Genomic DNA, 16,494 nt, shown 5'->3' on the forward strand with positions numbered 1-16,494 from the left:
TCCTGTCTCTCAGTACAGCCTTAACATCCTTTATTTCTGAAATCCAATGCTGCAAAAGGAGGGAAGACTCCAGCCCTCCCCCCAACCCCAAGGATGACTGAAGAAATGGTTCCTCTTTCATACTTTCTAGAATTGTTTTCAGTTGAGCTGAAATTACCTCTGGAATCAAAACTTAAAGGTGCAATTTTTTTTCACAATCAAGGTTTCTGCCTGAGACTTCAAAAATTGTTAAGGGAGTGATATTAGAAGTGACAGTGTGATGCTGGTGTTGTGACTCACAGCCCCGTCAACTAGACTTTTTGAAGAATTAAAACAAAGCACAAATCCAGAGAAGGGTAGACCATATGACACTTGGCTTAGCCAGCTCTATTGTGGTTTGTCAGAAGTGAAGCTGGTACATGAAGACAGGGGTAAGCGTGGAGGAGAAGCTCAAAGCCTTGGCTGTGCCGCTATCATACCCAGTCCACACCTCTCCATGCCAGCACATTAATTTATACATCATTACCACTCGTTTAAATCATAAATCCCTACAGGGCAGTAACAAGGTTTAACAATCTTGACTGACTCTTTTTGGAGCTGTGGACAAATAGCATTCTGACTCAGGGAATCGGTATACTTCTTAGATTCTGTTTCTCAGAAAGGTGACTTATAAAGGTTAAATAATATAGTAGGCGCTGGGGATTTAGCTCAGCGGCATAAGCACCTGCCTTGCAAGCAGGCAGTCGTGAGTTTGATCCCTGGTACCGATAAAAACAAAAAAAGATTTATTTCACTTATGAGTATGGTCTCAAGCTGAGCCCATTTATTGATAAATATCTCAATGTGATCCTTCTTTATAGCTGAATAATACTCCATTGTATAGAAATACCACAACTTTTTTATCCATTCCTCAGTTTGAAGTCCTGTAATACTCCCACGATTGATCTTGTTTTGACTGATTAGACTCTGTTCCATTCTGTATGATAGTATCAAGTTTGAGGGTATAGGCAACTACTTTGAAGGCAATAAGATTCACTAAGATGCCCATTCTGGTTTGACTATTGTCTCCTTTGGAAGTCCTGTAATGTTTACAATGCCTAAGTTTTAATGGTCTTGTTCTCTACTGTTTTGTCCAACTTTATAATATCTAATGAGATAGACAATTCTTTTTAAGGAAACAAGAGACAACGTTGATAACCTTTGTTGATAACCTTGTACTCTGTTCTACACCATGTGCTATGTCTATCCTTGCTTTTGACTGACAGCTTTGTTTTGCCATATTTGACTTTATTCTCTCCCCCCCCAAAAAAAGTAATAAGAACTAAGGAGTAATAAAATCCAAAATGTGTAAATTTTGTTGTAAAAAAGAGAGGGGAAAAAAAAGAGCTCTAACGGATATAACAGCAAGTGTGTTTAGGGGTGTTAAATAGCTGACTATATTAATGTTTTTGGATCACTGAACACAGCTGTTTGCAGTCTCTCTGTTTGAATGTCCACTTTGTATTCTTTGATACTGTGACTTGAGCAACTATTTCCAAGATGATAATATGTAATCTATTAACAGGTGATTTCTTACTGTTATGCTTTTTTTTTTTTTGTAGTTCTGTATTACGTGTATCCTTACACCGCTTTGTTTTGTTTTGTGTTTTTCTCTTTTTCCTCTTAAATAAAATTTAAAAAAAAAGAAAAGAAAAAAGACCAACAAACAATAATATAGTAAATACAAATTTCAAGGTTAAAACATGACAATGTGGGTTAAAAATTTCACTTGAAAGAATTCCCAGCTCCCCTGGGAGTGTTATACAGTCTCAATACAGCAAACTGGGGAGAGACAGGGAGGATAGAACTGGATAGGGCAGTCTCCTTCAAAATCAAATTCTACAGGATATCTAGCGTCCAGGCTGAGACTCTCTTCACTTGAACAGATGCTACCTGTAGCAGCTCTGGTTTATAGGTATGACCTCTTAGTCACTGGTCCAGGCATTTCCTATCTGTTGTTTCCTGCAGGGCCTGTGAACAGAAAACACCCACCTCACTGTATCAAAGAAATAAATACCCTTCCTGAGTTAGACCTTAGGATTTGTTATGATCTGAATATCTGTGTCCTCCCAAAATTCCTTGTTGAAACCCAAAGTAATGGTATTAGGATGTGGAACTTCTCAGAGATGATCAGATCATGGAGGTAGAGCCCTCATGAATAGGATTAGTGCCCTTACAAGACTCCTGAAAGACAGACCTTTTGCCCTTTCTACCATCTGAAGACATGTGAAGAGTCGGAGAACCAGAAAGCAAGCCTTTACCAGACACTGAATTTATTAGCATCTTGGTCTTCAACTTCTCATCCTCTAGAACTATGGGAAATAAATTTCTGTCATTATAATAGTTTATAGTGTTTTTCCATAGCAGCCCAAATCCACCAAGACAGGATTTAATGCGAGAACAACACTCACATAAAAGATACTTCGGACCTTCCCCCACCTAACTGGCCACTCTGCTTGGTGTGTGTGTCGCACCACAGAAACTGCTAGTGAAACAAATGAAATGCATGACACCTTCAAAGGCCAGGAAGACGAAAGCTTCCCTCTGCTGGGCGGTGTCAACTTGGATAAAGTCTTTCACCCTGATTGTTCTTCTTTCATTTTTAAAAGTAATCCTGTTACTTTTGAAAATTAAGCATACACACACAAATCCACAAAAACAATATGTTCCTGTCTTAAAACCTATTCTCTTGGGGTGAGAGCGTCTAGGGCTTTCTCAGATGAGGAGAGCGCTCAGACCGCAAGTCTGCAATCTATTATTGCTACCCCTTTCTCAGACTTTCCCAGTGAGTACCACTTCTTTGTTCATCCCACAGGATTCTAGCATTTTATTGGATTATGATGATTCCTGCATGGTTGTTGTAATCTCATGTTGAAACTTTTTGGCCCCATCTCAGTTCTTCCACAACCGAAGGTGAGGGTGAGCAGAAATCATCTGGACAGCTCATTAAAGTGCAGCGGGTGATGCAGTCAGCTGAGGTAGTATGCAACTCCTCATGAGCTCCCCGCAGAAGCCAAGGTTGTTCTCATGCCTTAGTCTCAGTGACAATGATCCCCTTGACTTCTAAATTCTCGGAGGAATATCTGATGCAACATAAGGGTGGAGCCAGATGTATGGGGTTCAAACATGGGCTCCTCCACCTCCAAGTACTTGACCTGCACAGTAGTACTTAACCTCTCAAGGCCTGTGATCCTCAGCTGAAAAGGGAAATAATAATGCTCACCTCTCAGTGGGGTAATGTAGGAAATACTTTCCACTTCTCATTGAATTACCCCAGCCAATCTGAGCTAGGTAGACCACGGAGAATGCTTTTCATTTTAAAAGGAAGTTGATGGTGGGGCTAGGGATATAGCTCAGTAGCATAGAGCCTGCCTGGCAAGTGTGAGGTCACGAGTTTGACTCCTTGTACCAAAACAACCAACCAACCAATCAACCAAAAACATCAAAAAAGGAAAATGGATGGAGAACTAGGAATGAAGCAACGATCCTGAGGGTATATTCCAGGTTTGCAGCTGACCCAGGGCCAGGCTGTATCTTTCTTATCAGAGTGACCTCAAGCCTAGTTGCACAGCAGATGGGCTTTCCATGCAAGACTCCCTTTGGGCTCCACTCTGGAGAGCTGATGATTGCAGTACAGGCCCAGGTGACAGATTCTGCTTTCTGCTTTTATAACCTTCGTCAGCACCTTCTTAGATGTGAGAACCAATGTGCTTACCACACAGCCACTTCAGATCCCCAGACCACTGTTCCTGCCTCCACTTTCTGCCTGCCTGGTGCTAAGCCTTCATCTGGAGAATTCTGAATAAATAATGGTACGTGATAATCTCCTGATAACAAGATCTGGCCAAATATCTTTTGCAAATATTGACTAAGGTCCTGTCCTCTGTCAATTTATGCTCCTTTGGATTAACCATGTAGCCCTCAATTTTTACACCAATATTGATTATTCTTCACATAGTGCTGTATTTGTGCTTTCAAAGGGGTGATTAGACAGTCTTAATGATTTGTCAAATATATTTGGTGATATATAGAGAGATGCATGTTAGATCTATATATTTAAGAGAAAAATATTAAAGACTTGAAATGTTCAGCAAACTGCAGAGAAACAGCAAATCAATACACCCTGCTTTTGCCTTCCCAACATCTTTCTGAAACCACCAGATTCTGTACCAGCAAATGCAAAACTGTAGCCTAGAGTCTGAAAATGTATAACAAGTCCAAAAGTTCAAAAGTCCAAAAAATGAGGCAGTAGGTCTACAACTTTACCAGAGTCCAGTTGCCATCCCACAGTTCTGACCTGTTCACAAAAGCAGTTGGTCAAGAGCTGAGAGAATAAACACAAATTTCATTTGCTTTGAAAGTGTAAGTCAACAGATGGACTGATGTCTGGAAACTGGTTCAAGGTTGTGAACCTCAAAATTCTCAGAAACAAGCTATGAAGACAGCTATCTCCATTACAAAGAGAACGTAAATGGGTTTGGCATTGTTAAAACATTACACCCTATAGTCAATATGTACCCAATTCTGAATGACTAATAAAGTATCCAGTGGCTCCTTACAATCCAGGAATATGTAGAAACACAGCAAAGCAGCAGGATTTCACTGATGTAAGCATCCGCAGCCTTACGTTGGTTAATTTCTTGAGTTCTGGCTACTCAAAGGAAATTCTCCAATGTAAGTACATGGTGGCAGCAGTTAGAGATGTTATGTCCCAAACCCTGAAGCTTCCAGTCTGAGAAGGAAAGAAGCTACTGTGCAGGAATCTTCTTTATTCCATATGAATAATTCTGTCACAAATTACCAGACTTGATTCTCTAAAAACAAATGGGAGGCTCTAGCCCAGTATAGGAGGATGGCTCACCAGCGCTCTGAATTCAGGCTGCAAAATCCCAGTAATGTAGGGATGCTTAGCTCACTGCAGGGAGGACAGGAAGATTCTGCCCTGGTGTTGGGTCATTCTTACTTCAGGGTCCCCCCAAAGACTCAGGAGGCTAAGAAAGGGTTTGCCAAGTTCAGCTTTAGGCTCCAAGGTTGGATATGGTTGCATATGCCTGCAATCACAGCACTTGGGAGGATGAGGAAGGAGGATCATTGTGAATTCGAGGCCAACCTGGGCTACAGAGTGAATGCAAGGTCAGCCTGAACTACATAGTGAGACTTTGTCTCAGAAAAGCCTAAAAATGAAACAAATCTAGGCTCTTGATTGTTCCTCTAGACATTTTGAATTTGTTTCTCCTCATCCTTCTTCTAGGAGAACCACGGAGGATATGTCATGAGTGGATGGTAAGGGGGTGGATGGAGCTCTTCAAATCCCTCTGCTGCTCTTGACTTTCCTTCCTCTCACTGGGAGAGGAGGACCAATGGCTCATTTCTATGTCAAAGACCTGTGTGCCTGCAATGAGGTAATCTACCTTGGCTGTGATGCCTTTTCTCTTTTTAAAATGAGGAATAAGACTGACTTTCATTGGTAATTTTGAACCGACTGGGGCAGAAAGGTATGCACAGATCTATATATAATGAGTGAGGCAATAGTCAGCTACTACCTACAAATGCAGGCCCCTTGATAAACTAATTTTTTTAACCCAGTCAGATCACAGGGTGAAACAGTAAGCAGAGAAGCTGGTCCCAGTTGCAAGTTCTCTCTAAGATCTTGAGAGATGAACTCCCTCAAGAGGTCAGAAACAGGATGAAGAAAGATATGCCAAAGATATGTTGCTCTTTGTAGCTGATCAATCCAAACCAGAAGAGAGATCATTCCCCCTCAACAAAAATTATTATTTTCCCACATCTCCACTCTCAACTCCTTGTATGACCTAATTTGCCTTGGGAAAAGGTGTTGCTGGCATCCTGGGGACTTGGGTCTCCTCTAACAACCAGGTAACTGAACTGGTCTCTGGCTCTGTCTACTACACACCATGGGTGGCATAAAGGCATCCAGTCTTCCAAGCCAGGGATAATTCGTATCTGGGATGGACCTCTAGGGCATGCGTGTGTGTAGGGCAAGAAAGGCAGTATTTTGCTGTCCTGGAAGCAGGTACAGGTGTATTTCCCCCTGGATGCCTGGTCTGTCCTGTAAGTGTATGGCTTTAGCTCTTCAAAGTAATTGAATAATTTTTTTACCTCCCATATCTGGGTCCTCATCTCAGAGTCACAGAACTTCAGGATTCTTGCAAGATCAGGAGCTGTAAGTTGCTCATGGGGAACTGGAGGCCCAGTGAGGTGAAGGTCAGCTGAAATCAAGGTGTCCTCAGAAGGACTCACATTTTTGAGAGGAACACAACATTTTTGAGAGGAAGAGGTTCAGTGACAGCTTTGTTCAACATGGAACAATTAATATTGGAGCCTAGATTTGTTTCATTTTTAGGCTTTTCTGAGACAAAGTCTCACTATGTAGTTCAGGCTGACCTTGCATTCACTCTGTAGCCCAGGTTGGCCTCGAATTCACAATGATCCTCCTTCCTCATCCTCCCAAGTGCTGTGATTGCAGGCATATGCAACCATATCCAACCTTGGAGCCTAAAGCTGAACTTGGCAAACCCTTTCTTAGCCTCCTGAGTCTTTGGGGGGACCCTGAAGTAAGAATGACCCAACACCAGGGCAGAATCTTCCTGTCCTCCCTGCAGTGAGCTAAGCATCCCTACATTACTGGGATTTAGCAGCCTGAATTCAGAGCGCTGGTGAGCCATCCTCCTATACTGGGCTAGAGCCTCCCATTTGTTTTTAGAGAATCAAGTCTGGTAATTTGTGACAGAATTATTCATATGGAATAAAGAAGATTCCTGCACAGTAGCTTCTTTCCTTCTCAGACTGGAAGCTTCATGGTTTGGGACATAACATCTCTAACTGCTGCCACCATGTACTTATGATCCTAGTAGGTATTCCTGAGTTATCTGGGGGCAAGCTGGCAGCGGGGCAAGTATGGTCCAGCTGAGTCTCCAGTGGCTGGAAACACTGGCTCACCTTCTCATCTCTGAACTTTCGTATTTGATTTCTAGACTTATCTCTCCTGTTTTCTTTTTCTTGAGGTTTCTGGTCCATCCCTGGACTCCTAGAATCCTGCTGGATTTTCCACCTCTGACCCCAGCACTCTTTCCCAGCTCACTTGATAACTTGCTCCAAATTTAACCTTGGTTCCGGGGTAGCACAGAGAGTCTTTCAGAAGTGATGTTCCCTTCCAATTATCCTCCTGGAAACTACAAGTACATGGGCCAATAAGGCTGCTGTGGTTTAGATGTTTTGAGTGTGTCACCCAAGGGCTTTTGTATGTTCTCCATGTGGTAATGTTGAAAGGTAGGGAAACCCTTCAGAGGCAGGCCCTGGTGGGAAACCACTGGGATGGGAATCCCTTCAGAAGAGATTCCTGTATTTCTCACGTGACATTAGTCCCCACAGTCCCACTCTCACTATGTGATCTCTCCTACACATTCTGGTCATGATGCCATCAGCTATGGAGTCTTTAGAAGAGCTGAGCTGAAATGAATATCATACCTCTGCATCATTAGAACTATGAGTTAAATATATTTCTTTTCTTTGTAAAGTACCTTACCTCAGGTATTTTGTTATAGTAACAAAATGGACTAATATAGAGGTTCTTGCAAGACACTAAGGGCAGTGGGGAGGAGCTGTCTCCACAAGCAAAACACAATGTCAGCCAAGACACCCAGGGTTGGGGAAGGAGGAGCCAACTTTGAAGGAAGAATCTTGAAGCAGTCTCTTTACTACAGGCTGGAAGTGAAAGGCCTGGCTTTCACATAATCAGTTTGGCTGAAGGTTTAACACCTCCCAGACTGAACAATTCTCTCCTTGGGAAGGGGCCATTTCAACTTCCCTGAGGTCATTCATTTTGTTGTTTGGTATAAGTGAGAAGGAGCGCCTAATGCAGGATTTGAACAGGAGTGGAGAGAACTCAAAAGTACAGCAGTGCCACAGAGGAACTGAGGTGGACTAACTGCAAAAACAACCCATTATCCACACCTTGTGCAATATGACTGCATCCAGAGGCTGAGTATATCCCTTTTCTCATGGATATGGGCTGGCAGTATGACTTGCTTTGGCCAGCAGAGCACAGTGAATGTGACACAGTGAATGCTTTGTCCAGGCTCTTGGAACTTGCCCTGGCTGCAGTGCGAATGAGCCCGGGCTAGCCTGATGGAAGAGACAGGCCGTTCAGTTCCAACTATTCTGGATTGCAAGCTCTGGCTGACCTAACAGCTGATTGCAGATGAGATCAGCCAAGTGTGGTCTGGATCAGGGGAACCATCCAGCCAACCTGCAGACTCCTGAGCAAAAGGAAATGCTGTTTTATGCTACCCATTTTGTGTTTGTTCTGCAGCATTTTGTTGGGACAGATCACTGACACAGAAGCCAACAAGCTTTTCCTTCCTGCCCAGAAGCTGAGTCAGATGTAGGGTAAAAGCCTCAGCTTGGAATCAAGACTTACTTTCCAATTCTTTGTTGGACACTTACCAGCTGCATGACTTTGAGCCTCACTTTCCTCATCTATAAACTGGGGATTCTAATACCCACCACTTCCAGGCGTCAAGAAGCTAGCTATAACACGTAGCATACAGTAGGTACTCATTAAATGTGTACCTTCTCAGAAAAAGAAAAAAAAAGTTGTTAGAAGGTAAGGTTAAGAATTCATGGTCTGAAATGATTTTCTAAGCCTTAACAGTAGACATTGCCTGGAGGGATAATAGCAAATAAAGCTTAAAGATTTTTGTTTTCCTCACGAATTTGTCTTTTAGCCAATTCCTAGTCTCCTACAAGAGGTAAGACCGTAATGAGTTTTTGCATGTGTGTCAGAGATCATAGTAGATTTCTGGACCACTAGTGTTTCCTAACATCACTAATTTATATCTAAATACACTCTACATATGATAGGTATTATTAGCCCATAATAAATAATGCAGAAGTGCTCTGTTCTCTTTACATTCAGTAAATACTTTCCCTGAGGAGTTCAATATAATCTTGCCAGGACATATGGTGGGGGTGGGGAAGGAGATCATCCTGAGTGTGCATCTGTTAGCAGACACTTAATTTCCAAGTACATGGGTTTGAAACTCACGTTTAAAGGACAATCCTTCTCATCATCCAGTAAGAGGGCCAAAGCTGCCCCTCTTACAAGGGCTTGTGCTAAGGGGGAAAGAGTGACCTTCTCTAGCAACAAGGACACACCCCAAGGGAACACAGGGTTGCAACTATGTTGGAGAGATCATTTGAGGCCATTAGCTAGGGTTGTATTGGAACAATCAGTGACAAAAGTTCACATTTGTACTGTTGGACTGGTTCCTTGTAGAACCTATAGTTTTTGCGGAAAGAAAAAAGAAACAAACTCCCTTTACTTTCCTGCTCTGAGGAAGTGGCCTTAGATATGGACAGCATAGCAAGACTACAGGACAGATGACAGTGTCCCAGAGAGCATCCTTTCCCAGGAACAATTTTTCATATTAGAGAGCCTACAAAATAAGAATAAGATCTCTTGCATTCAAACAAGGCAGCTAACAAATAGAATTACACATTCTGATTGTTCATATTTCATATTCAGTAAGCCCCTAGTTCTGGGAAATCTTAGTCACGCAGGCTTCTTGAGCCAGCAGAGTGACAGGTACTGGCACAGTGCTTTAGGGACCATTGGAAAAGAAGAGGCTGGCATACAAGACTTGGCTCAAACTCTAAGCAGTGCCACTGGCCACTCATGGCAACTGGATCCAGGGACATTGATCACCATCTAGGAGAAAGGAGGACAAGGAGCTGTTTAAAAATCATTATTTGCTTAGTTTTTACTCCCTAAATTTTGGAAACTATAAAAAGTTCACAGTTAGATCCCCTGCAGTTTACTCTGTCTCTCTCTGGTTTCTGGTTTATTACCAAAGTCCACGATGGCTCAGATTATCATGGAGCTAGTTCCGTGAATTTGGCCTCTGATATCTAAACTCTTAACTTACCCCTTTGTTTCTCTGAATGACCCTGATCCAGGTAAAATGGGAAATGTTGCCTAAGTTGGAAAGCTGGCCAAGTGTGGTGAATCACTCTGTAATCCCAGCACTCAAGCGATGCCTGGACAACTTTGTGACTAGATGAGACCCTGCCTCCTAAATAAAGGTTGTAGATATAGCTCAGTGAGAAGCCCCTGGACTCAATCCCCAGTGCCATAAAAAATAAAAGGCCCCAGGGAGCACCTGATGCCATTCTACTCTCCACTCAGGTAGAGCCAGTGGCAGCCAGATGAAGAGCAGGCATAGGGGGATTTTTCACAAATGGACTTGGGGGTGATTTTTGGTTTCTGGGTATACCTTTTTATTCTCTTCTGCATATGGGTGTAGGCAAAGCCCCAAAACAATAGCCTCTAAACCATCTGGCAAATTATCCTGGACAGAGAATGTACTCTAGAGGTGAACCACATGTCTGCTAGACTAAGAGCTGCACCCCAACTTAGAACAAATATAATAGGTGAGAAGACGGGGAAGGAGTAAAAAAGAAGAGAAGGGGAAGAAATAAGAGGGCAGCAGAGATCAGACACCAACACCCTTCCAGGTGCCTCAACCTGGAGTCTCCGGATGGCGGGCATCGTGCTGTCAAGGTCCTACAAGATGTGGTGTTGCTCATGAACATCTGAGCTGTACACTGGGCTTTACCTATCTCTTGGGGGCACATTTCTTTTCATATGGGAACTCCTCCCATCATTTGAAAAATGTGCATGATGAACAACAACTTTTTGCTCTTTTTTCACACCTCCAGAGGCTCTGCTTTCACTTGGGTTTTTGTTGGGTTATAAACAAACGAGTCTTGACAAGCAACATAGCCACTCCATAATGACTAGTCTTTGTTCAACAAAACACAGACAGCAGAGTGATCCTTCTCCATTCCCGTGCCTCCAGGACATTCTCTGGAGAAAGCAAGTATTATTTCCTTTCTCCATTTTTACTTTTAACACAGAGTCACTGGGGCTCAGGAGTACTGCTGGATGGCTGGCAACACTGCATAGATGAACCTAATCATGGCCCAGGGAAACTCTCCCAGAGGAACTTCATGCCCTGGGCTTCCACACTACTTTTCCAGCTGACCCACCCTGTAAACAGGAAGCACACTGGAGCCAGCACACCAAGTGGGAAAGAGCCTCCTGCTTCCACTTCCCTCTAGGCAGAAACTCTGAAAGCAAACTCAAGATGCACCAAAGAACACTTTGATAAAAGCAGATGATTCAGGTAGATAGTAAAAAACCATGGAGTCCCAGGATGGTAGGACTTAGAGATTATTTGGTCCAATGCTTATTTTAGAGATAAAGAAATGAACTCCTGTAAGTGACATGCTAGGCAGAGCCCTAAGTGACACTGTTAGACAGAGCCCTAAAAAACCAGATGCCCTCCCATCCAGTCGATGAAGTTTTTTAGGCTAAATCTTTGGGGGCAGTAGGCCTTTCAAATTACAATTCCTGAAACTATTCCTCTGATGCAAAAGTCTGGCATAGAGGATCACTAGTTCTGCTTCAGAGCCACCTTCCTCAAAGTGGTCCAAGAAGTGAGCTACTACAACAAATGCTTATTTCTGGAGATAATATCTGGCCTCAAATGGATAGAAGAGCCTGGAACAGCCTCCCCTACTTCCCTGTAAAAATCATCTCAAAAATCTAAAATAAACACTAAACCTTACCACTCTAAAAACTACAACTGTAGTCAATCTGTATTAGACATTTCTGGGGGAATTTTCATTTAAATGCAAGGCCACTGAAAATGGATTTAAAAATAGCATCTGTATTTAACACCTAGTCTTCTGACCAGAAATTCAAATTTAGTAGTCATCAGTCTAGTTGTGCTGCCTTTTGGATCAGCCAAAATGTCTATTCCTAATTAAGAACCCAGCATTCAGAAGACAATTTAGCAAAATAATTGGGTGGGAGAAGGAGAGGGTGGTACATCACTGGGAAATACAATTTCCAGAGTGCTCTGAGTCACCTTAGGGTCGAGAGGAGCCCCATTCCTTTTGCTCAGCACATCAGCCATCCAAGATGGGTGCAAAAGATGAATCTGTCCATTCACCAGGGCCAAATGCCAAGACAGTCTATTTACAGCAGGAGCTCAGTTAAGTGTGTTTCATGATGATTCAGCACAGGTCTTTAGAGAGTGAGCACACTGACATCCAGAAACAGGATCCTGAGCAAAACACACCTTTCTATTGACCATATTAAGCCTGCATAAGTCTTTTGTTATTTGTGAGTTAGTAAACAGGACAGAAAAAACAGATGGAAAATACTGGAAAGCAGAAAAGGGACCATCATCTGAATATCAGGGAAAATTTATCTGAAAATATCTAAGAGATACTTAAAGAACATTTTAAAGAATCACTTGAGGGGTGGGGACATGACTCAGAGCTTAGAGCTCAGAGTTCTTGTACAAGGCTCTGTATTCAATCCACAGGAATCCACTGTGTTCAAGCACAGGAAAAAATTCAGTTGATACTAAAAAAAAAGAGATGGCTTTGATGATACAAGAACAGTACATTTTGAAGAATAAAAACAGACAGAAATCTATAGTAACACAGCTTATGAAGAAGTAGTTATATCTTATTTGAAGGACAATGACAAATACAATAGCGTCACTGGAGGAAATTAAGGACAAAACTGACACTGTGACTGCGATGTTAGAATTTTATGCAGCTTATGTGGTCTTTCCTGTAAGAAAGTACTTTCAGCTCTTTAATGTCTTGAAAACTAAGTCTACATAACTCATTGTGAGAAAAAAAATATGTTGAAGATATATTCCAGCTTCGTAAAAACTTAATCAAACTTAAAAACTTAAGAATGTGATTTTGTATTAAAAAAGGATGGCCCAACATCCCTGAGCTCATCCCAAACATCCACAGGTCCTAAGGAGGCTCAACACATTGCCAAGGCTCATTCTTTGAGAAGGCTATACAAATGGATCTGGAGGAAGGGAGAAAGGCTGGCGTTTCCTTTAACAACAGGGTCTCAGTGATGTTTAAAAACAAAAGATTGCATTACTAATGTTTTTCATTTTTATGTGAATAACATAGTTGGACCAAAAGAAATACCTTTGGAAGAGTACATCTCTTTCTGAGTCTAACACGGGATTCAGAAATCTGGTTAAAAATGACTTTAGATATACCAGACATGAAAAACAAAAACTAATCCTGCCTATAATAAAATTAGAAGAAAATGTTTCAAAGTGTTAATGTTTCAGACAAGGCCTGCAAGCATCAGTATGATTGAATTATTATTTTGGAAGAGTAGCCAATACAATAAAACAAGAAAAAAGTGGACATTTAGAAAATAATGAAGCTTATTGATAAAATGATATGCTCTCAAATAAGGTTCAAGCTCATTCTTTGACAGACTCTGTTTTAACTGTATGAACTCATTTAATCTGTATGACCACCCTCTGTATCATAATTAGTGATCCAAAGGTACAGAGGATGAAGCACATTACTTAAGTTTATATAGTAAATAATGAAGATGGGATTCAAATGAGTGTAGTTTGTAGACTGTTTTTCAGATAGAAGTAGAATCTTTGTAATCATACATTAATCTGACTTTTTTTAACCTAGAAAACTCAAGAATCTCCAAGACAGATGATTAGAATGAATAAGGAGATTCATAAAGGTGGCCAGTTACCAGAAACACATATAAAATCAATATTGATATATGTATATAAAAGTCCAAGAGAATACACAAAAAAACTGTTAGAATTAATATGAAAATTTGTAACAAAGTGCCCACATGCCTAATCAGTTAGGCCAAAGTCAACTGTATTTCTAAAAAATACAACAAACAAGATATAGGATACCATTTATATATGGGAAGATCAAAGCAAAAAGGTGGAATAAATAATAGTTATGCAAATCTGTAACAGAAAAACCTTCCAAATTTTAAGAAATTAGAAAACACCTGAACAAATGGACTGAAAAACTAAATATTGCAAAGTTTAATTATTTTCACAGGGATCTACAGATACAAGCTCTAATCAGAATCACAGCAGGTTTCTCTCCTTCCCTGCCTTCCCTCTTCCCTTTTAGCCTTTGGAGTTTTAACAAGCTGATTCTGAAATTTATATAGGAATTGTAAAGAATTTTTGGTGAAGAAGAACAAGACAAGAGGTCTTGTTACATCAATTATCAAGATCTTCAATAAGGCTGTAGTTGTGTTGATCTGGGACAAGATCCACAACTGTAAGCCAATGGGACAGAATAGAGAGCCAGGAAGTAGATTCTTAGTCATATGAATGCTTGATTCAGTGACAAGATTGGCAAGGCACAGTGTAAGGAAGTGTGTTCTTTCCAACAATGGAGCAGGGTAACTGAAATATGTGGTACTACATCTAGGTATCATTCTTGCCCTCTACCTCACGCCATAAACCAAAAATTCTGCATGAATTTCAGACGTTAGTGTGAATGGCAGAATGATGTTCTCTCAAAAAGAGAACATGTAGTCATATGTTAGTAATCCTGGGAAAAATCTCTTTAGACCTACAAGATACTAACCCACAGGAAAAAACCCACAGGGAAAAGATGTATATAGTAGGGCCTATTAAAATTAGGATTTCCTATTTATCAAAAGATAGTATTGAAAGTGAAAAGGAGAGCCATGTATATTGACACACTTCAGAATGACAAATGACTTGAAGTGAGAAGACATAAACTCTAATGAAAATCATGAAAAACCCAGACATCCTAATATGAAAAATAGGAAAAAGGCCGAAACAGGCACGTCACAGAGGCAGAAATATAAATTTCCAAACAACATAAAAAGATGCTCAAAATGATTAGTAATCCATGAATTCCAAATTAACACATTACACACCCATCAAAATGGCTATAAAAAGTAGCCGTATGGCCTAGTGAACTCCAAGCAGCTTGCAAGGGCCTGAATTCAGAACCGGAGCTGAATGTGTATGAAACATGCATGAGTTGAATCCCAGTACAGGGGAATCTTTGGAATGTCACTCCCAGAGGGTAAGACCACGCCCAGCACCCTAAATCACTGGAGGATGCATGGGAGGTCCCCGCAGGCCTAACTGGGCCATGCCCAGTGACCTCCAAGCAGCTAGCAGTTGCCGACAGGAGCCAAAAATGGACCCAGTGATTCCCAGGGCATGGGAGAGGGGGGAGCTTTGAAATGTTGCCCGAAAGCTGGAAACAGGAAAATGACAAAACAAAACAGCAAAATGCAATCTCAAACTTTCAGGGCAACCCCAGCAAGCCTAGGAGACATGGACACAGAAGAAAATGTAAGCCATACACCTGAAATCCCTGAAATGACAACAACTGAAATAAAGAAACAACTCTGGGATGCTATAAAAGAATTCAGATAGAAATAATCTCCCAGGTAAAAGAAGAAATGATAAATGTAATGAAAGAAATGCTGAACACATTAAAGAAAACAGTTAAAAAATTAGAGGAACAATGCAAAAAGATGGAAACCCTGAATGAACAATATAAGAAACAAACAGAATGTATGAAATAGAGATACACAAAGAGATACACAGGAAATAAAAAATTCCATCAAAAGTTGGCAAAACCGCCTTAACAAAAGTGAAGATAGAATTTCAGACCCAAAGACAAGATTGCAGCTAGTGAACAGGAAAGGAAAGATCTTTTAAAAATAACAAGGAATCAGGAAATAACAATTCAACAGCTACAAGATGATACAAAGAAAAATATAAGATTGAAAGATATAAATGAAAAAGGTGACAACACAAATGATATCAAGAGGCTATTTACAGAAGTAATAGCTGAAAATTCCCAAACATGAGAATGAAAACTGGCATACAGATCAGTAAAGCATATAGAACTCCAAATAGCCATAACCAAAATAAAACTACACCCAGACATATAATTAGCATCCCAGAAATCCAACATAAGAACAGAATATTAAAAGCTGCCAGAGAGACTGATTATCTATAAAGAAAAGCCTATCAGAATCACAGCAGACTTCTCAACACAAAGAATGAAGTCAAGAAGAGCATGGAGTTAAGTATTTCAGATCCTAAGGAAAATGACTTCCAACCCAGATTAATGTACCTAAAAAACTGTCCTTCAAAATGGATGGAGAAATAAGATGCTTCCACAACAACACCTGAAGATCTTCATGACCACCAAACCAATCCTGCAAAGAATACTGAAAGGCTTTCTAGATAGACATAGGAAAAAACCACTAAGCAAGGCAAACCATTAAACAGAGTGGAAAGGTAAAGAATCAACAGCAGAAAGATAACATGTCAAAAGTAAGACAATATATATCAGTTATAACCATTAATGTAAATGGCCTCAATTCACCAATTAAAAGAAACAGACTGGCAGAATGGATCAAGAAACAGCATCCAACCATATGCTGTATACAAGAAACCCATCTAACCCAAAAGCAAACCCATAGACTGAAAATCAAAGGATGGAAAACTATACTCCATGCAACAGAATCCCCCCCAAAAAAGCAGAGGTATCTATTCTGTTTCAGACAATGTG

General features: G+C 40.9%; 1 protein-coding gene across 2 annotated transcripts in view; it reads right to left on the minus strand.

Moving 5' to 3' along the window:
- Positions 1-16,494, minus strand: part of Onecut2 (one cut homeobox 2) — a 126,838-nt gene that overhangs the window by 80,265 nt on the left and 30,079 nt on the right. The gene's annotated exons all lie outside the window — the stretch shown is intronic.

This window comes from Cavia porcellus, unplaced genomic scaffold (genome assembly GCF_034190915.1).
Source record: "Cavia porcellus strain 051 isolate PalLab524CR breed Dunkin Hartley unplaced genomic scaffold, mCavPor4.1 scaffold_20, whole genome shotgun sequence".
In the NCBI taxonomy this organism is placed as follows: Eukaryota; Metazoa; Chordata; class Mammalia; order Rodentia; family Caviidae; genus Cavia; species Cavia porcellus.